Below are 21,462 nucleotides of genomic sequence, written 5' to 3' on the forward strand. Positions count from 1 at the left end.
TAGCTGGGAGCCGAGGCTGGTGAATGGCAGAACACACATACCAGTTTCAGTGTCTCCCAGCCACATCTACACTTCTCACTTAGGAGCAAACAACATTCCCAGCCCTTTCCTGAAACCCTGGCCCTGTCGAATCCCATCTCCAGACAAGCAGCAGCCAAGGGGTTAAAACTGCCGGGTGTCCCCCCTACTCTCGCCCCTCATTGTAGCAAGGAGCTGGGACCAGTGTATTGCCGATATTAGAGCCCTGCTGCCTTGAGAATAGACAGGCCAACAAGGAGCCAAGGCAGACACAAGCGTCCGATTTAGGGCCTGTTGACGTGTGGGGTTGGGCTTCCGGATGCCACGGCTGAATTTGGCTGAGTGTCTTTAACAACCCTCTTCTCCTAAGCCATTTGCTCTACCACGTCCTCTGTACTTCCTGCCACGCAACTGATCCTGCCCACTTCCATGGTGTGCACGCACCAGCGAGACAGAAGGGGGCCCAGCAGTCCCAGAGCACACAGATGTCTCCATCCACAGAGCACGGGCAGGACAACCTACATTAACTGCCAGGTACAGGATGCAGAGTTGGCGAAGACATATCCCCTCCTTCAGACTCCCACTGCAAAGTTCAGCCATTTAGAGAAATCAAAGACATAAAGATCATTTATACCTTCTCAGTTTACAGTCTAACACCACAGCATTGGAGGTCTAGGGTACTTATGAAACCCCTATTAGGATCTAAGCTCCTCACTAAGATCTAAGGTCTTCAAACCACAATTTGAAGACTTCAATAACTCGGACATAGGTTAGGGGGTTGTTATAAAAGTGAAAGGGTAGGGTTCTATGGCCTGCTTTGTGCAGGAGGTCAGACTAGATGATCACATTGGTCCCTTCTGATCCTGAAGTCTATGAGTCTATGAGTCTCACAATCTTTAATGGGAATTATCTTCGCAACACCCTTGTGAATGAGGGGAAATATTATTCCCATTTTATAGATGGCAAACTGAGGCACATAGCGACTAAGTGACAGTCAGCCTGTGGCAGAGCAGGGATTTGAACCTGGAGCACTCTAACCACTGGACCAGCCTGCCTCCCAAGGAAGAGAGGCTTCCCAACACACTGAATTTAACAGAACGCAAACATTAAACAAATGGGGAGAGGGAGGTAGCTACCAGCATTCCACCCTAGACGTGGTTGCATTTCAGCAGCAGGTGAAGCCATCTCTCTATTCCATGTGGTTTGTAAAATGTTTCAGTATGGAAGGCACTATATAACTCCAAGGGATTGTTACCATTAATGTGGTGTCACTGATAGAACCACAGCAGTGTGGTGTTACAGATGCATCCTCATTTCAGAGAGCACCTGGGGGGGGCAGGGGGGAAAATCGCTCTCCTTTTAGGGGGAAAAAGGCTCCTTCTCTAAAATATTAATTTATGATGCATGGCTCGCAAGCCGCAACACTCTGCATCGCGCCTCCACCTGCCATCACTGCCCACCAATTCCCAGCACACAGGGTGCCACGGGCAGAAAAGAGCATTTGGGTTTATGCAGAACACCCGTTCCACCCTTTTCTCCCCAAGATGAGGATTAGTCAGCGTTTGTGTTACAAACCCCAATCAAGGATCAGGGCCCCATGGTGCTAGGCACGGTACAGGCAAATCAAGACTACAGTCCCTCGACCCAGAGAATTGGTAGGGTCAGGACAAAACAGATGAATGAGAGTGGGTGATGATGGGGGGAGGGGAAAGGAATAATCAGAAGTTAGCATGAAAGCGGAGGTCTCTGTGTCTAATGCAGGTACCTCTGTACCTTAAAAGCACCAGTCTCTGCATCCTGCTTGCCTGTCACTCCCATCACCATCACTAGGCCTTATGCAACACGTCTCTTCCCTGGGATGACCCCAACCCAGGTCCACCACGCCAACACCTCCCCACCCCATGCATCCTCCTTAAGAGTCACTTCCTTCCCCATACCAGTGGAGAAGAATTACCAGCAGCAAGCGAAACACACAAGCGAAGCATCAAGGGGTACGATGGGGACCCTGACTAAGCAACTGTGTTACAGTGCAGCTGTTAGACTTGTCCCTCTGGCCCCATCTCCTCTCTCGCACACGTTCCCTTCGCTTGCCACGGCTAAACTCTTCAAGACAGGGACTGTCTGCTACGTACTTCTTTGGCGCAGAACACAATGGGGCCTTATTCTGATCGGGGCTGCCAGGCATCAGGGCCACCAGAGGATTCAGGGGGCCTGAGGCAAAGCATGGGAGCAGACATAAAAAAAAAAAGATGCCACCCGCTGCGGCACTTGTACTCACCGGGCGGCGCTCCAAGTCTTCGGTAACACTGAAGGACCCACTACCGAAGACCCAGAGCAAGTGAAGGACCCGCCGCCAAAGTGCCGCTGAAGACGAGGGAAGGGATTCTCAGCCAGGGCCTGCAGAGCCCAAGACCTGGGGAAAATTGTCCCACTTGCCCGCCCTCCAGACAGCCCTGCCAGGCATTACTCCGCTCAGAAAGCATGCATCCCATCCCAGCTCTTCAGAGTAGGGACTGGGTATTCTGATTCCATCAGGCAGTCCAGCCCACCTGCTGGCACTGAAATAATCAGATAGCTAATCAGCATTGCTAGCTCAGATTCCTTGCCCACACCCAGAGCTCACAGATAGGCTGAGATTGCCCGGGCACCGGACCCAGTGCAGGCTTTACACACAAGCCGGCTGGGATCTCCCAAACGAGCCCATCAGGACTTTGGCACCTGGTCCTTGTCAAAATCCCTGCCTTCAGGCATGTAAAAGCCGCAGGATTAACCTGAGCAAGGGATCGTGTCACAAACAACAACAGGAGAGAGAATCTTGCAGAACACAGGCTAGTGTTGTTCACCACATCATAGAATCATCAGCACAGCATCCTGTCCATGAGCCTGTCCTTGGACCAGTCTCCTCGCTGGCTCTCTCTTGCCCCAGGCAAGTCAAATCCCATCTCTGCACACAGACTCAAGGAGGGCAATCAGTTACCAGGGTCGGTGGTTCCACCCCAGAGGTTTGGAAGCTGTGCAGGCTTATGGCCACTTAAGCACAAGCTTTGCTGCATCAGGACTCAACTGATGTTCTTTGGCGATTGCTTTAGATGCAGGAAAGCCTGAAGCACACAAGCTGGAGGGTGCTCAACGCCTTTAAGGGCTCCAGGGAGGAAAACTCCCGGGTAAGGTCCCTCTCCTCTCACTGCTTCCCAGGCTGACCAGACCAGGATGGGGAACTTTGATGAGAGAGAGCAGGGAGAAGAGGACAGACCATCCCCACGATCAAGGTATGGGGGGTGGAAGGACAGGCATCCCTAGGAAAATGGTCCAGACCAGATCACAGAGGCTGCTGTGCTGGAGGGAGTGAGGGATAAAGGCCGTGATGCTGGAGGGAGGGAAGGACAGACAGATGTACAGCCCTCCCTCCCCCAACTTCAAATCATCACAAAACAAGACAGACGACACCAAAGCTGTTCAGAGAGAAAGCCAGGGAATTTCTACCTTAGCAACAATTTAGACTGATACACACGCAGGCCCCTCCCCCCCACACACACACCTGCCACCTTTGCCCTCCAGTTGCAGCCACCTCTGTCCACCTTACACCTAGGCAAATGCAGTTGCCATAGCTTCAAAGGAATCCTTGTTCCTTCCCCAAATAAAAGCTGTTGCTCTCTTTGCACTTACAATCCCTTCCAGGGGGCAGGTGGGGAGGGTGCACTTCTGCAAAGTGACTTGCCAATTTCAATTCTTGGGGAGTGCAAGACATGAGTCCCGCTCACAGAGCCTGATCTGGCCGTTACAGTAAAGAATTAAGCGGAGACTCTCCCTTCTTTAGGCACAGGTTCCGTCATTCATTCAGTACGCCTGTATTCCATGAGACCAGCCCCCAGAGGCCGCTGGAAGCCGTTACAGTCAGGAGCCACAGCACCCCATTCCGCTCAAAAAGGGGTATGGGCCTGCGAGGCCAAAAACTGAGCAGCACCAACAGTCTCTGCCACTAGCTTTGGGGTGGGAGGCTGCCACGCCCATCACACAGCAGGTAATTGACTAGATCATGCTAACCTTCAGGGTTTCACCCAAACTGGCTTCAATCCCTGAACAACTCCCCCCTACTCCCCGCCCCATACACACACTTCACTTAAACTTTCTCTTACTGCCTTTCTAAACAGATCAGCCTTTCAAGAGCATCTTTTCTGTCAGCTCTGTAACTGGAGGGTAGGGGGAATCGGCACTCACAACGAAGCTGCTTTAGCCTCATCCCCCTTCAAATGAAGCAACGAAAGTTCCGCTCCCTCTTTGAGGGCCACACAGGCATGATGCGGGGTTTGAGCTGGGAAGGGGCTGATCAGACATACCCTAATTTCGGGGCTGTCAACCCTAATTTCGGGGCTGTCAAACTTAAGATCCAAGGGTCCATTCTTACTCGAAACAGAGTTTCATCAGGGGCCTCATCCAAAGCCCCCGACCTTGAGGAAAAGACGCCTATTGACTTCAGTGGGTTGTAGATCAGGCCCTTAAAGCAGGACACGCTCCTCCCCCTCCCCTCCATGCTAGGGATAGAGGAAACCCCCATTATAGGGGAAACTGCCCGTGTCCCAAAGCATAATGATGCTGAGCAAGGAGGAGGAATGATCCCCTATGATCTATTCCTGCCCCAGCAGGCAGCATGGAGAAAGGCTCTTGAATGTTCTCGATGCTTGGATATCACAGCTACAGATACACCTGCCCTAGAACAGCTTGTCTGTCCAGTTAAAGGGAGGCAGGTCCAGTCACTGCAGGGTTCAGTTAGTCTCCCCTGTCGCCCCTTGCAGCGGAGAGAGATGGGGCCAAGACAAAGTTCAGACCCAAATCTCTCCCAAGTTTGGGCCCACGGTAAGGTCCAGGAAGAGGTCTGGACCTGGACCTAGACCTGAACTCTCCCTTGAAGAAAGGATGTTGGGGATGGGGCTGGGGGGCTAATTTAGATCTGAGGTTCTGGTCTGAGTCTCTCCCAAGTCAGTGTAATCACAGCCCACTGGGAATCCTTTAATCCTGGATCTATTCGCCTCTTCCGCCGTGGCTCGCTACAGAAGGCTAACAGAAGTCTCGGATTAGGAGCTCTTTCAAAGCAGCATGTTTCCCCTTCTGGAGTACAAGGGTGCTGACAAGCCCTTTCTGCCTGGCTGGACCCTCCAGGGATGGACAGGAGACCATGCTTCCCTTGCTGCTGAGAGACGGGGGCGGGGAAGAGGACATCACCTCTTCTTTATTTGGTATTAGTCACAGGCAATGCTGTCAAGAGACCAAAGGCAGGGGAATGCTTAACGTAGCAGGACGTCCCCCTATCCCTGACCCCTTCCCCCACTCAACCCCTGTCCGGAAGGAGAGGGCTGAACAACCTGTCCCCTTACTGATGAGACACACGTTCCACACGGATGGGGATGTTGGGGGGGAACGGGATGACGCGATGTCGGAGCCCTATTTCTACATCCAAGGAGCTGAACCCCTCAAGTCTCATCCCGCGGCAGCACGGCGACGCTCTACCTTTCCGACAACAGATCCACACACTCGGCAGCGGAAGGGGTCAGTTTCAAGTGACCAAGATCCTGCAGATCATCTATCAAAGCCAGCAGGGGGTCTCCAAGTGGAATTCACTGGCTCGCTCCCCATTACAAACCCATAGCGCTTCCCTCAGTGCCCTATTCAGCAAGGACAGCTCAGATGTCCCAGCTGGAGCCATCTGACATGCTGAACCTGAGATAAGGTCACAGAGATTGAAACAGTGCTAAAATGCTCTGCAGGTTGGGATCCCAGCTCCCCCAACACTGCCACACGCCCACATCAGCATTTTGACTTGGTAAACTGTATTTGGGCATCCTGGCAGTTGATAAATATTTGGGTTTGATATTTAAAAAGCCGCCTGGCAGTGTAGCGAGTTTTCTGCTGAAACTCAGTACAGTATCTCTTAGGCAGGTCCAACATGTTCATCATTAATGGGCCAAATTCTCTACATAGGAATGGCCAGACTGGGTCAGATCAAAGGTCCATCTAGCCCAGTAGTCTGTCTTCCAACAGTGGCCAATGCCAGGCGCTCCAGAGGGAATAAACAGAACAGGGAATCATCAAGTGATCCACCCCCTGTCGCCCATTCCCAGCTTCTGGCAAACAGAGGCTAGGGACACCATCCCTGCCCATCCTGGCTAATAGCCATTGATGGACCTATCCTCTGTGAACTTGCCTAATTCTTTTTTGAACTCTGTTATAGTCTTGGCCTTCACAACATCCTCTGGCAAGGAGTTCCACAGATTGACTGTGCGTTGTGTGAAAAAATACTTCCTTTTGTTTACGACTCTACTGGAGTAAGTGCGCACAGCTCTACTGACATCGATGGAGCCGCCCCAATTTACACCAGCAGGGAATTTGGCCCACAGTATCTAAGTACAGCTGGGGCATTTCACACCTATTTCTATTTACCTTAGGGTTTTCAAAAGACGCTGTCCCCATAGTCTCATGTGTTCTGAATCAGAGTGCCAGGCATGTCCACTTGAGCCGTCTCCTCGCCTAAACAAGAAGCTTCCAAAAACACAACCACAATCAATCCACTCATTTTTAAAGCCGGGGCGGGGAGAGAATCTGAAGGACTAATAAACCAAGACAACCGGGGGGTGGAGGAGGAGCTCGAGAGAGGCACAGTGATTCTGAAAAGATGCTGAAATGAAGTCAGAGCAACAGGAAACACAGAATGCTCCTCAAACAAACACCAAGAAGTTACTGATGAATACTGTCTTCCCCTCCTTTGACTCACCCCCCCTCAACACTGAACCCAACCCTCAAAAACCAGAGTTACTAGCATGATAGGAAACAAATGCGCCTTTTGTTTTTTAAACCAGAAGTCGTTTATATTGGAGGTTTTAATTTATTAATGGCGAACATCTGGGCTCCATCGAGAAGCAAAATCTCACATCAAATTTTCTTTGCTTATAAACGGAGCTGGGTCCAAACCGGTGGGGGAGAGGGGGAGGGGAGGAGAAGAGATACCACCTTGGGCCCATTAAAAAAAAAAACAAAAACAAAGACACCACTAGAGATTTTTTGCTTGCGGAAGTAAATAAATAAATAAGTAAATAAATAAATAAAAGTTTCTCCATTCCGAAGGGAAAGTTATTTTCTGTCAGAGGCCGCGGGAAGGCGAGAAGGGGGGAGAAAGAAAAGTGAGAAAACGCTGGAAATCAAGTTGAGAAAAGGCAAGGAGTGCCTCTTAATTTTAAAAGCCTGTGGCTTTCCACCAACCTGAGCCCATCTCACCAAGATAAGTGTTTATCGTGGTGGTATTTGGCGCAGTGTGTTTTAAAAATCCACATTTCCTGCCTTATTAGCCACAAAAGTTTGAGCTTTTTTCTTTTTTTTAAACTGGACTAATTTGTTTTCATTTTATGGATTACTACTTGTTTCAGGGACTTCCTCCCTCCCCCACGACCTTCTTGCCACTTAGAGGGGGATCATCTGGGAGGCTTTATTCTTCCAAATAATAAAAAGAAGTGACTGGTGGGCAGAGATCTCCGCATCATGTCCCCCTCCACCTCCCTGCTCAGTGAATCTCCCCCAGTAAAGAGCAGGGGTGAGAGGGAGAAGAAAGGAAGCCAGGGCACTGTACTCAAATGAGCAACCTGTTGGGTCCCATGGCTGCCAATGCTGCTGCCTTCGGAAAAGTGGGAGCGCCAACAATAAATTATTTGTTGCTGGTGGTGGTGTGGGTGAGGGGGGGGGGTAAGCCACCATCTGGCTCCTGCTAGCTTCGAAGCTCAGTTAGGAATAAAAAAAAGAAGAAAAAAGTTCAGGAATATAGGAAGAGAAATGCCTTCCCCTTCCTTCTGCCGACGTAGAAGAAGCCTGAGACAGGCGTCTCTCCCTGGACTTGGCCTGGACGGCTGCTGGAGGAGTTTTATGGTGGAGGCAGGATTATGTGAGATAACTGGAGAGGAAGGGGGCCTTATCCCAGCAAGCAGGCGTCGCAGACCCTAGCTTTGAAACCAAGACACCAGGAGAGATACGGGGCCCCCGATGAAACAGGAGCCTGACCAAAGGCCGCTGTTGGACTGGGTAGGGCCGGGACCAACGCTTGGGATCTTCCCAGCATGTTTGCTGTGGGTTTTTAAAAACTCCACGCTCCTCTCCTGCCCCTCAGCATCCTTGGGTCTCCTTTCATGCACCGCCACCACCCCCCATGCGCTCCTCCAGTCCGTCTCCCTTCCCTCTGCTCCCATCCCCAGAAGCCGGGTCCGGAGGAGGCGACGGCTCCACTGACACTTGACAAGAAACTGTTCTGCCTGGTATTTCTCGCCACAAGTCAGCCCACCCGCTGGGGAGGCCTGGTGGGCCTCTCGTGCAGGCCGATGCCTATGTTAACTCTTTCAAAGCCCTGGGACAAACACCACCCTGCACAGGGCAATCAGGTGGGTGGGAGAAAAGCCATGCTTAGGCCTGACACCCCTGCGAGGAAAAGGCCCCAGGACCTTTTGCCAGTAGGTAGCGGCAGTTCTGCATTCCACTCGGCCTGCCTCGGCAGGGGCAGGTTCATAGAATAGAGGGCCTACGAGTGGGATTGTCAAGGTCTGTCCAACCAGACTTTGCCATTCCACCACTAGGAGATGGAAAGAGGTCATGTCACTGGGGAGATGTGCTGCTTTCACTGGCCCTGGAAAAACTCTCCAGTAGGAGCCAGTCGAATTTACACAGCTGATGGCTGCTTGTTGCCACCACTTTTAGGTCCCCCAAAGTCAGCATGTCTACCTCTCCAAAGACACGGTCTAGCCACGAAACCATCTGTTTCAGAGCTGGGCATCCCTTTCCGCCAACACTGCTGCATTCCCCGAGCAGGAACGTTCATGGAACCCGAGGAACGTTTGCCGAGAGCCAATGATCAACTTGGAAAAAAAAAACCAGGAGAGTTCGTGCCAGAAACCCGACCCCATAAACAGCTCTAATCCAATCAGGGAGCAGAGACAATACCGCGTGACTCTCCACGTCCAATTGAAACCCACCGACAGAGCTTGAATTTCAACATATTTGCACACAAGCCACAGGCTAAGAATGGTTTGCGGAAATTCACTGGGTAAATGGATTCTGAATAATGAGTATGTCTGAGCAAAGTCATCCTGCGCTTGCTGATGACTCGCAGGCAGAAAAACTAAATGAGGGCCACGAGATAAAATGCCTAGACAGACAGAATTTGAATACACTCTTTGCTCAGCTCCAAACACGCTTTTACAAGTTTGGCCTAGATTCTTGTGGGGTTCTGAACTCACTCCAGCTGACTGCAACTCTGACTGAGCACCACCTGTGCATTATGGTAGCACCCCATGGTTCATAGGCATAGTCCCACTCCAGTGCCTTTGTCACAAAGCCACATCCCCTTTTATATTCCTAGAAGGTTCTGCAGCATGTAGTCACAATCCCTCCACCAACCAGCCAGCCAGGACGGGGAGCCAATACAGCGTTCCGATCGGGGAGGGCACTCAGAGAATTCTAGCCCTGCATGACTTCCCACCGGTTTTGGAGTCGGACAGGGCACAGGATTGGAAGGGTGGGCAGGAGAAAGGGGAATGCGTTCAATCAGGGTTGGATCCCTGGATCGCAGGTTGGGTGTGTGCAGTGCTGGAACTGTCTGTATTGATTAACCTCAGTGCAATTAAATCCCACTAGATAAATCTAGTTATTCTGCAAGCGACCTGAGTGGTGTTGAAATTCGTTATTTCAACACTCTCTGCAATAAGGGAGCAGATCATCTTGTCCCAAACTGCCTGTGCTTTGGTGATCCATGCCGCGGACGCTGCTTCGTAACAGTTTTTAAGAACCTGGCCTCTCCCTCTGCCTGTTTGAACGGAGGTGCCGGGGCCTGAACAAAAACACACGCGGAGAATGTGGGGATGGAATTTCCTCACGTATGCTTAAGTTACTTTGTTCCCCAGGGCACGAGTGAGCCGTAACACATGCAAACAGGTCCTGAACCAGTGCCTGAAACCCAGTACATCCTTCATTCTACGTACTATATACATGGCCACGTTACCCATCCAAACCTCTCTGCCTCACATACGGAATCCATTCCCCATGCCTCCTACGTAACATCATATACACATGCATTTACTGTGTAAATCCAGCCTGCTCATAGTCATTATTAAAAACCAGGGAGACAGGGCTAAATATCACTCTAAATTACCCCAGTGTAAGTCTAGAGTAACACAGCTGATTTCTATAGCGCGAGAACAGAATCTGGTCCACTAATGTACTTCCCCTACCTACATAAGTACTAATGTACTTCCCCTACATAATGCACATCAGCCCCTCACATTCTTGTACTCACATATAAAAGGAGACAATATGGAATTTTCCCTCGCCTTTGGAGCTCCAGCGTTCCTTTTAACCAAACAGGTCAACAGCCTTATCCCTACTATATTGCCTGGCAAAGCAAGCTGAAAGGACTTGCCAAAACTCTCGCATCAGTTTAGGCAGAGTGAGGGGCAGAACCCAAGTCCCAACTCACAGTCCAGCAAATTAATCACCAGAGAATGCCAACCCTCTACCCTGCTGAGGTCACATGAGTGAGGTTTGCCAGAGAGGCAGAACAAGCAGCTTTCATTTTACCTCCAAAACAGGCCCCCCAATGGCATTTTTCCCCAACTACCTTTAACAAAAAAAAAAAAAAAAGGCCCTCATATGTTTTCACAGCTGCCTATGTTTTTCAAAGTCCTCTTATTAGACGAAAAAAGTTGCATTATTCCACTCTTCACTATGACAAACACACACAGGATCCATACAACTGGAACCAGAGCTCTCAGCTTCAGCACAAACTGGCAGAGCAGCAAAATTTTCCATCCACTTTGCAAACCCCCTCCTTGAAAATCAATTAAAAAAAAACTGCTGCTGCTCCTCTGGACCCAACAACTGCAACCTACCAGAAGGGTTTCCGCTGGAGAGCAGAGAGAAAGGATCACAGTCTGCCAACTTGCCAGGGCATGACACATGGGAGGTACTTGCAGCCGAGGGTAAACACGGATACCAGTTTCCGTTAAGAGAGTGGATAAACTCACAGCCTGGCAAAAGCAGATTTTAGGCACAATTTGAAGAAGTCAGACCCACTGTGCATGCCGCCTAATGAACGTGGGGCTCGACAGTTTCGCTATCTACGTATAAGCACAACTACGTGGTACCTATGTCCCAATGCAATACTTCTAGTGCAATCCTTCAACAACTGCCATCCTATCCCTAGATATAATCTCTCTTCAACCAGGGAAGCAAGGACTTTACAAAACAAAATTGGGGAAGGGGGAGATGAACTGTGCCCTATATTCCATCTCATTCCAGATCTCAGATGAAGTTACCTTTTCCTCCACCACTTGTATTATCTTCCTCCCCTCTATTGCTGTCTGACTCATTAGAGCATTGGGGAGGGGGCAGGGAGGAAGAAGTGTGGATTATTAAGAGATGCTGCACCCTATGAAGTTATGCTGGGTCAGTAGCACCAGGAGCTAGATCCCCTGAAGTGGCTTCGTTCAGAAGGGGAAAGGAGATTTAACAAAACCAGACTCACCGCCGTCCCCCCTGCATTTTACATCATCACGTCTTCTTTTCAGTTGATTTTAAAAAGTTGTTTGTATTTATTTTTTTAAAAACAACTCTTTGCATTCCCCTACCTCCTTTCCTCTTCCAGAGGGTAAATTTCACTCTAAGAAAAAGATACAGAGATAGGATTTTTCCCAACCCGAAAAACAAGCCTCTCCCCAAACCTTTTCTCCCAACTTCTATAAAAGTTCCATCTCCAGTGAGCAAAGACGGTTACTTATGGTGCACCAAAAGAACCAGCACCCCGGTTGGTAAGCTTGTTCTAAAGAGTGAACGAAATGACCTGATGTAGGGTGGCGGGTAAAAGAAAAAAAAGAAAGAACAGATATAGGAGAAAGTCACCGAAAATAACAATGAATTTTGCAAGGCTGCTGTCATCTCAAATATTTTTAAGAGGACTTTGCAAGCACACAGTTCACCCTTGCATGTTTTTTTAAGTCACCTACACCAGCATTCTCTCTCTTCTGCAGGGCTGTATGCATTTCCCTGCTCTGAGTGTATCTACGGAGTCCCACACCCCTCCTCCAGGTACCACTGAACTCCTCTTCCCTTTGAACACACAGCTCTGGAGGTGTGTATTTAACCTCCCACGTGGCCAGTTCTCCCAGGGCGTGAGGGAAAGGTGGCATCCTGTTCTGTTTAACAATGCCAGGGTGCCAAATGGAGAGAGATTAAAAATCAAAGAGAACAGGAGTGGAATTTCCAAGTTATCACTTTAAGAAGTGGCAGGTGATAGAGAGGGACTGTTAACATTGCTTAAGGGCACTTGAGGTGTAGCAAATTAGTGAGGGGGGAAGGACTAAAATACAGGGTCACCCAAAGGGAACAGATCAGAGTAGGGTGACCAGACAGCAAGTGTGAAAAATCAAGACAGGGGGTGGGAGGTAATAGGAGCCTATATAAGAAAAAGACCCCAAAATCGGGACATGTGGTCACCTTAGATAAGAGTCCCTTCTGAACTGAAGGCCAAAGAGCAAGCAGAGGCAGAGGTTGATTCTCCTATCTGACTCCAAATCCCTGAAGCACCAGCACTAGGTACATACATGGCAGTAAGACGCCTTGTTAACACAGGGCAAGAAACCTAGGCTGGCATGAAGCCCTCCCCTAACCCTGCTGCAAAGGGCATGTTCATTAGCTACCCACCCTCTCCAACACACCTGCCAGCTAGAAATAGGGGCTGTGGGGCAAGGAGAGAATGACAGAAACATCTTTTAACTCCCTGGAAATACAGATAGCAGAGGGTAGGGCTGTGGGGGAATGGTCACTGTTTGAGCTGAAAATAAATAAGAGACTTTTCCTGAACACACAGGACCCAGGCTACGAAATTTCGCTCCCTGCCAGAAAACAAGACTGGAAAAAAAATGAATGCAGAAGAAGTGGGGAAAGCTCCAGACATGCATTATCCCTCCCTGCTATAGGAGGGAGAACTGTCCCTCCTGCTCTACAGCGCTCGCCCCCACCTCCCACCTTGTTGCTACAAAGGGAAAATCTTTGCTGTACCTCTTCCCCCCTCTGATTTTCCCCTTGCTCCCCCTCCACCCACCCAGCAAACAAAAAAAACAAAAAACAACCCCTCCCCCCCCAAAACACTCAAAGCCAGCCCCCTAGTGACACACAAACCTTATCAGATTCAAAGCATCCCCTCTCCACCACGAGAAAAGAAAAGCTCTTCGGGTTCTCTGGGCAAGAACTTCACAACCGAATGCACTTGGATTCCAGCTTGGTTATTAGAAAAGAAAGCAAGAAAGCACCTGAAGTGGATATTTTAGTGTCACTTGATTTTATAGATCATGTCGATTTTTAAATAAAACTCTGCCCTTTCTTTCAGAAGGGAGAATCTGAATTAGAAATTCACCAGATTCCTCTGGTGTTGCGTTGCAAGATTTTTTTTTTTTATTGTTCATTTTAATTCCCCATGAAAATCAAGAAGTAGAATAGATTTTATTTTAAAATCCTCTGCTCCAGGTAAATCCACTCAGGAATAATATAATAATAATAATAACAACAACATCTACTTGGTCCAAACATTTTTCCTTAGCATCTCACTTTCTTTTCCCCTCCCCAGAAGCAACAAACAACTTCTCTGCTTAGATTCGCTGAGCCACGACATTCCGAATAGTAGATGTATTGTGCATACTCCTTTTTATTGCTTTTGCTGAAGCCATCGGCTTGGGGACCAGCAAAAGGAATTGCTAGCTTCCTTTACAAGTGCACACACAACCGGACCGGGAGAGATCACGCCACTGGGTGCACCTCGCTGTAAACGGAACATTTTCACTTAACACCAGCAGCAGAATCTTGGAAAGCACAGAGATGCATCTCATCACCCCTCATCTGGACACTTAACAAAGTAGACAGGTTGGATGGAGTTTGAGTGCATTTCTGATATTCCATGATGATCAGATTATTTTCCCCCCAGCCAAGACTAGTCAAACTTTCTCTTCTGAAATGAAGTCCATATGATAGAAGTGGTTTTGCTTTTAGTATCCTCATTGGTTCAAAGCATAAAACAAATTATCTGCATCAGGTTTTAACCAGAGCATTTCCTCTTCTCCACTTTAGAATCCCACATTCAACACAGAAGCAAAGATAGAAGGGGAAAATGAATTTTTTAATAATAAAAAAAATAGCAACTCAAGAATATTAGCCCAAACTCTTCAAAATACAGGGAATGTGGGGACTTAGAAAGTCTTCTCTTTCAAGCCCCGCTCCACAAGGAATAAAGAATAAAGACTGGAATCAGAACCACTGACTGCTTCGCAGAACTGACAAATGCTCCCCGACTCAGTCAGCACATAAAATTTTTGTTCTTACGTTCACTGTATTTCATCCTGAACTCTCAAAGGTTTTGATTTAGGGGAAAAAAAGGGGGCTACATTTGACAAATAATTTTTGCATTTGCATAAGCAAGTCTGATTTTAAAAACAGACTTTCCTCAAAATAAATCAAAAGGTGAATTTGTTGTCATTAAAATCTGAGATTTACTTATGTTTAGTTAACAATATCAGTATGGCATGAAACACACTCACAAATACACAACTGCCAGGCTATCACTGTCTGTCTAAGACATGTATTGATTTGACACCGAAAGGCCTGTTCTCCAGCATAACACACTTCTTGTGTAAATTTTTAAACTCACAGGAAGAATTTTCACTCGCTAGAAAAATCCTACTTCTACTTTAGGTTAAAAACACAACCTTTTAATAGAGAAACTAATAACATTTTTATTGTATACCCCACAGCCTTTCCAAAAGCATTGTAAAGTGAGGTCTTAATCTGACGCTAAGTTGGTTCTGACTGTGGTAAATGACAAATGTATGTACATTTTAGTCTCCAAAGCAAAACTCATGTGGGCTGATCAGTTACTTCAAGCCGGCAACAGATCTTGGATAGGAATCTGTGCTGAAATTCCTTTCTAATTCCTTAGCACTATATTAGGAATAGAGAAATCACAGTGTGTTTTCTCTAAATACATGTGATTTTTTTAACATTGCTCTGAGTAACAATGCAAACTAAGTTTAGTTTTTAGATACTCATGAATTATTCCTGTTCTCCCCTATTAACATTTTTATTCGAATTAAAAAAGGAGGGAGAGGGGTAGAAAAAAGAATGATACATTTTTCTTCTTTTTTAAAAAAGCCATTTCAAAACAGAAAGGTTAACTGAAATTACACTCCACTTGTTCTCCTCCATACACACCTTAGAAATGTGCTTGCCAACTCAAAACAGTTTCCTATCCCCCAAAGAAATATTCAGAGTAATCTGCTGCTAACAAACCACTTACTAAACTTTTTTTGGGGGGTGGGGGGGAGATACAGAGGAGCAGACAGAAGCCGGAGACGGGGAAGACAATTTTGAAGGAAGCAAAAAATCATTAATTTTGCCAAGGTTTGCACTGGGAATTTGCTTCAAATGAAGCTGTTCGTTCCATTGGGGATCCGATGAAAGCAACTGATCAGAATTGTCCTCACATCCCTCACCAACTAGCCATCAGTTTTAAAACAAGTTCTGCCTGGGATTTCTGAACTCCCTGAAGAATACTACTTAATAATAAACTCTTTCCAAATGATTGTTATTAGCGATGGTTTACAGTGGTTCTGCTAGACAGTGAACCTGATCAAACCTCATACAAACTACCATGCATTGTATGAAAGTTTTAGGGATTCCTCCCCGCCCCAAAAGCCCTCATCACACTTTTAAAACAAAGAAATACAGAAAGGCTCACAAACTATGCCATTAGGGGAAAGATGTGCACAAGCAAATCACAATGTGGAATTTCACTCTAGAGCTGGCGGAGTTAGAATCCTTGCCCTGTACGTTTTAATAATCAATATCATATTTTGGTTTTAGTCTTATTTTTGCCTGCTCTCTATTTATTAGATAAATAAATATTTTAAATACTTTAATTTTAATCTCACACCGATCAGGGTATTCATGGATGGAACGATTTCTCTGCGGGTTGTTTAAGGTTTGTTGGGGCTCAGTCTGCTTCTTCAGGGAATTTGCAGAGATTTTAAAACTTGTTTTGTTTTGTTTTGATTTGACTCGATTCGATATTTCTTAACAGGGGGGAGTTTACTTTGCTGGCACATCGCACAGCCCAGATCAGCAGGTTTTATGCTGAAATTATTTTTTAAACACTCAGCAATAGACAACATTAAAATAAAACGGCCTATGGGGGAAATAAAGAGACAGGTACCAACAAACGAAGACCAAATGCAACATGTCCCCGCAAAGGATATTGATCTACAATAGCTATTGTATTACTTCCCCTAGCAGAAAGATGGTTAATTTAAACACCTATTTCTCAAGGTTACATTTTAAAAAAACAATTAAATTAAGGAAAGTGAACGCAATTTCTTAATTGCTAAAGAGGTACCCCCACTCCCTTGGCAAGAATTAAAAATAGCAGGTTCTGAGACTGAAGAGAAAGAAAAGAAATATTGTCAGCAAAAGTTTCCCTGGAGTCTAGAACCCAACAGGAAAGACACTGCCAGAGAACAGCTTTTCTTGTTGGAAGTTCCTGTTCATCTCCACAGGCCTCCCAGGGAAAGTTGCTTTGCGAGGCTGTGGGCAGAAATACAGCTGTTCCCACATTATGTGCCCCCCACACACGCACACTTTCTACTAAGAGCCCCATAAATGTGAATAACTTTGAATCTGCCCATCCTGTCAATCAGAACAAATGGTGAGATTCACAGCCCCCCAAAGCCCATGCCACACACCCAGGGCTGATTGATAGACACAATCCCCAGGAACAGTCTCTTCTAACCCCCTGTCAGGCACCCAAAAGAAATAAACACACACAAAATAAGGCAAATCAATACTGTATCTCCACACACACACCCGGCATGCACTGGCTTTCCCAGTTCCCCCACCTCTGGATTTCATTCCCATCTTCCCCAGCATAAACAATTCATACCCCCCCTCCCCCCAAAAAATCCTCTGTTCCCCAAATCCCTGGCATTTCACGCCACTTCCATGCAAAGTCTCCGCTGAAAAGTTGCTTCTCCCGGAGCCTTCTCTTTGTCTGAAAGCTCTTCGATGCAACTTAGCGATCCCTGGGACCAAACACTCCAAGCGATCGATAGGGCTGCTGGCGGAGGGGGTCTGGGAAACAGACTACAAATCTCTTAACCTCGGCCCTCTTCTTTCCCCCTCCCCAAAGGGAAACTAAGAACAGACCCCTAAAAGTCCTGCGGGTGGCGAAGCTAAACAACGCAAGGCGATTCCTGGGGCTTACTAGTCCAGAGACAGTTCAGATGAGCAGGTTGCCCAGTTCGAAACAACAAAGCGAGGGGAAAATATATATATACATTTGTAAGTGTTTGCAATTCTCTCTCCCCTTTACAAAAAGGGAACTGGGCACCCACCAAGCGAGCAGCTCTCTCCACCCCCGACCTGTTTTTTAAAAAAAAACTACAACAACCTGGCCTCTGCAAAGAAGAAAGGAGGAAAGAAAGAAAACAGCTGTTCAGCCTGTTTAGCAACTTTCTGGGGTTAGTGGCTGAAAATACTGAAAGGGGGGAGGGAATCCGAGGCACGGTGTAAACAGGCTGCCTTTGCAAGTGTGCCCGGGGGGACCTGGAGACTGAAATTCACCCACATGGAAAGTTCAATCAACGTAAAGCGACACACAAATTAAACACAACAACAACCGCCGCCGCACACAAACCCACCAACCTGTTTGGCTCGACAGCGTCTGGAATCAAGGCTCAACTTCAACCCCCCGCTTGGGGCATGGGTAGCGGCTGCTTCTCCTGGGCCTGATCTCCGCTGAAGGGGGTGGGGGGGTGAGAAACTTCTCCACTTCCGGGGCGGGGGATCCCCAAAGTTCGCCGTCTCGGGGAGAACCCACTAGACCCGGTCATGCATGAGCGCACTGCCCGGGCTTGCTGCCTGCTCCCCCTTTGCTGGGTGATTCTGGGGGTCTCCCTCTTCTTTCCTCCCCCCACCCCTGCTCCTCTTCCTCCTCTGCTCAGGGTAGGGTGGGGGGGTCAGGGTGCGCCCTCCTCTCTCTCTGTCCCATTCACATGGGGAGAGCGGGCTCTAATCAGTGGGGCTGTGTCTGCACTGGAGATGTGACTTGAGATCTGGGAGGGGAGGGCTGGAAGAGAAAGAGAGAGAGAGAGAGAGTTACTTCCACTTCTACCATAATCCATCTAAAGCAGGTGCAGCTCATTTCCAACGCTACAGCTCTTGGAGGAGGGAAGAGGAAGGCGCCACATGGGGATGAAGAGGTGATTGGGGGGGGGGGGCTTTTGAAATTAAAGGAAAGGAAACTGATCTCTTCTTTTTATGTGTGAGGGATCAGGCTGGTTGGATCATGCCGAATAGGGACAGCGTTGGAATAAATTTGAAGGGGTCAGGGTACATCGTGGTTTCATTTCTCTCCCTGGCTGGACTATTATTATTATTGTCTTGTTAATAATAATTATTTCTCTTGAGGTTGCACCTAGATGGATATCTGCGCCATGCTGTGTTAAGCCCTGCACAAACCTGCATGGGAGCACGCAGTTCCGGTCTCCCAGAGATTATCACCAAAATAGGCAAAAGATGAGAGAAAGGAAGAATTATTATCCCCATTTTACAGAGAGGGGAAACTGAGGCACAAAGTGATTGCCCAATGTCCTATAGGAAATCTATGGCAGAACCAGGAACTGAACCCAGATCTCCTAGATGCATACACATAGCGGGAGTCAGTCCCAGTCCCAGAGAGTTTACAATCTAAATGGGCAAGACGGACAAAGGCTGAAAGAAAGGATTTATCATCCCCATCTTATAGATAGGGAAAGTAAGGTCCAGAGGCCCAGATCCATAAAGGTATTTAGGCTCCTAACCTCCATTGATTTCAATGGAAGCTAGAGACCTTAATACCCTTTGTGGATCTGGTCCTGTAGTGCCATCTTGGGGGCCCCCAACCTGTAAATTACCTTATTACCCCCCTACCTCAGGAACAGAGACATTTCCTGGTGCTAAACTTTGTGTCAGCTCCCTGACACTCCAGTCTGTTAGCCAGCCCAACAAAGTCCTCAGGACTCTGCTGGTCCTTTCCTTGACTTGCAGGGAATCCTTGAAGCCCCCAGTTCCCAAACCCCCTGGGAGAGCGTTCCCCTGTAGTACTCAGTCCCTGACACTGGACAGTCACAGCAGTTACCAAGTCTGCTGTCACACCAGTCTGCTGGCCCAGTGGTGGATGCGCACCTCCCTTTAATATAACAGCACTGAGATGGATTTATAATAAAACAAGCATACATTTATCAATAACTAACAGAACTTTAAGTAATAATAAAAACAGAAAATGGTCACAAATAAAACAAAAGTATAATCATGCTTTCTAGCAACTAAAACCGAACTCAACAGGTTCCACACCTGGTCTATGATAATTTTCTTACCTAAACCAACCTTTTAGAATCAGCCACCAACATGGCTGGGGATCCACTGTTCAGGGACACACAGAGGGTTGGCCTCTCTTTCCGCCCCCCCCCCCAGTGATGGATCACAAAGGGGTTCTCTCCCCTTTTCTGACCCAGTAAACCTTTGAGACGTGTTCCTTTAAAGTGTATCCCCAGATCAAGTTTTTCTCCCTTGCTGTTTGTGCTTCAGGAAGTTGATGGCCAGGCTGATAACTTGCTCTTCTGTTGACTTAAAATGCAAACGAATTGTCCTTTGTGCTGGTTTCACAATATTTGATCAACAACTGGTTCCAAGGCAGACAGGTAAAGCAACGTGCCTTTGTCTAGGACAAACTTGTTTATCAACCCAGCCTCCAAAGCATATTTGAGGAATACATTTCCAGCACACGTAGGTACCGCTTTACACACCAGCCAGCCATACATCATGCAGTGATATTAATGATATCAGCTTTCATTTGACACTTCACAGGACACTCTATACCAATAAATATCGTGGCAGCACCCTGTTAGGTGTAGTGAGTTTGTCAGGCTTGATAAGAGTTGCTGTTACATGGCAGCGAACCCTTTGTCAGTGGCCATTAAGGGCCAGAGAGATAAAGGGAGAACTGGTTACTCTATCAAATTATTGCTCCTTGTACCCAAATTCTCTCCTCCCCAAGCCTGCTCTTTATTATCCCTGCAGCCAATCTATTTCCTTACCTTCTGCATTCATCAGCAGTATCCCTGAATCTCCTTTATCCCCCAGGCTAGGGAAAGGAAGGAGAGAGAAGAGAATCTCTGGGGACAGGAACAAATATCCAGCCACCAGCTGATCCAGAGGAAAGCCAGGCTGAATGCCCCATTGGCTGTATTCTCAGTGCTGGGGCTCATGGGGTGGTGGGGAGCTCCATGGAGCTAGTAAGAAATATTTCATCAAAACATTTTTTCAATAAAAAATGCCATTTGCATCAAATCATTATTCTTAGAAAAATGTGTCAATTTCTACAACATTTTGTTTTGAAAAAAAACTCACAAGCAAAGCACTTTAATAACGTCCCTTTTCGGAACCAAGTGTGCCGATTTGTTCCATTTGAAACAACTCTCTGCCATGAAATGAATTGGGTTTTTTTTGTAATAAGACAGATATCTGAAAACATTTTCAAAGGCCAAAACTAGAATGCACTGGTTTGGTCTCATCTAAAATGAAACCGTTCAATCAACCTGAAACAAATTTTGTCAGAATTTTGTTTCACAGGAAAATTCATTTTTTTGCTGTTTTCAGTCTGGTTTGGAGTGGAACATTTTTCAAAATTGCACGTTTTCCTGCAAATCAGAAAATCCAGTTGCCACATAGCTGCAGGTGTCAGTTCTGCCCTCCTTCAGGTTCATGGTAGGGTGTTTGTTTTGTCCCAAACCTCTTCCATTACAATGATTGGGAAAAGGGCACCAACCCAGTTGTAAGAGCTGTGAGGGACCATCAGCATCTGGGCTATGGCACTGGGGTGTTGCAGAGACAGAGGGTACATCTACACTACAGGGTAATTTCGAATTAACATAAACCGGTTTTATAAAACAGATATTATAAAATCGATTGCACACGGCCACACTCGGCACATTAATTCGGCGGTGTGCGTCCATGGTCCGAGGCTAGCATCGATTTCCGGAGCATTGCACTGTGGGTAGCTAACCAATAATAACAATAACAATAACTTCGATTTGCGGCCACACTAACCCTAAATCGACATGTTAATATCGATTTTAGCGTTACTCCTCTCGTTGGGGAGGAGTACAGAAATCGATTTAAAGAGCCCTTTAAATCGATATAAAGTGCATTGTAGTGTGGACGGGTACAGCGTTAAATCGATTTAACGCTGTTAAAATCAGTTTAAGTGCATAGTGTGGACCAGGCCAGAGAGAAACACAGGCTAGTGGACAGGAGCAGGAGTCAGCCCCTTCTGAGATCCTTTAG

The 21,462-nt window shown here is 47.3% G+C and overlaps 1 protein-coding gene across 7 annotated transcripts in view; it reads right to left on the reverse strand.

Annotated features, from left to right (window-relative positions):
* The window catches only part of FOXP4 (forkhead box P4), a 142,061-nt gene extending 123,869 nt beyond the window's left edge, over positions 1-18,192 (reverse strand). For all 7 annotated transcript variants that reach the window (XR_007774914.1, XR_007774915.1, XM_050957103.1 and 4 more), the window contains exon 1: positions 17,782-18,192. The gene's annotated coding sequence lies outside the window, so the exon portion shown is untranslated. The remainder of the gene's footprint in view (positions 1-17,781) is intronic.
* Between the last annotated feature and the right edge of the window lie 3,270 nt (positions 18,193-21,462).

This window comes from Gopherus flavomarginatus, chromosome 5, assembly GCF_025201925.1.
Source record: "Gopherus flavomarginatus isolate rGopFla2 chromosome 5, rGopFla2.mat.asm, whole genome shotgun sequence".
In the NCBI taxonomy this organism is placed as follows: domain Eukaryota; kingdom Metazoa; phylum Chordata; order Testudines; family Testudinidae; genus Gopherus; species Gopherus flavomarginatus.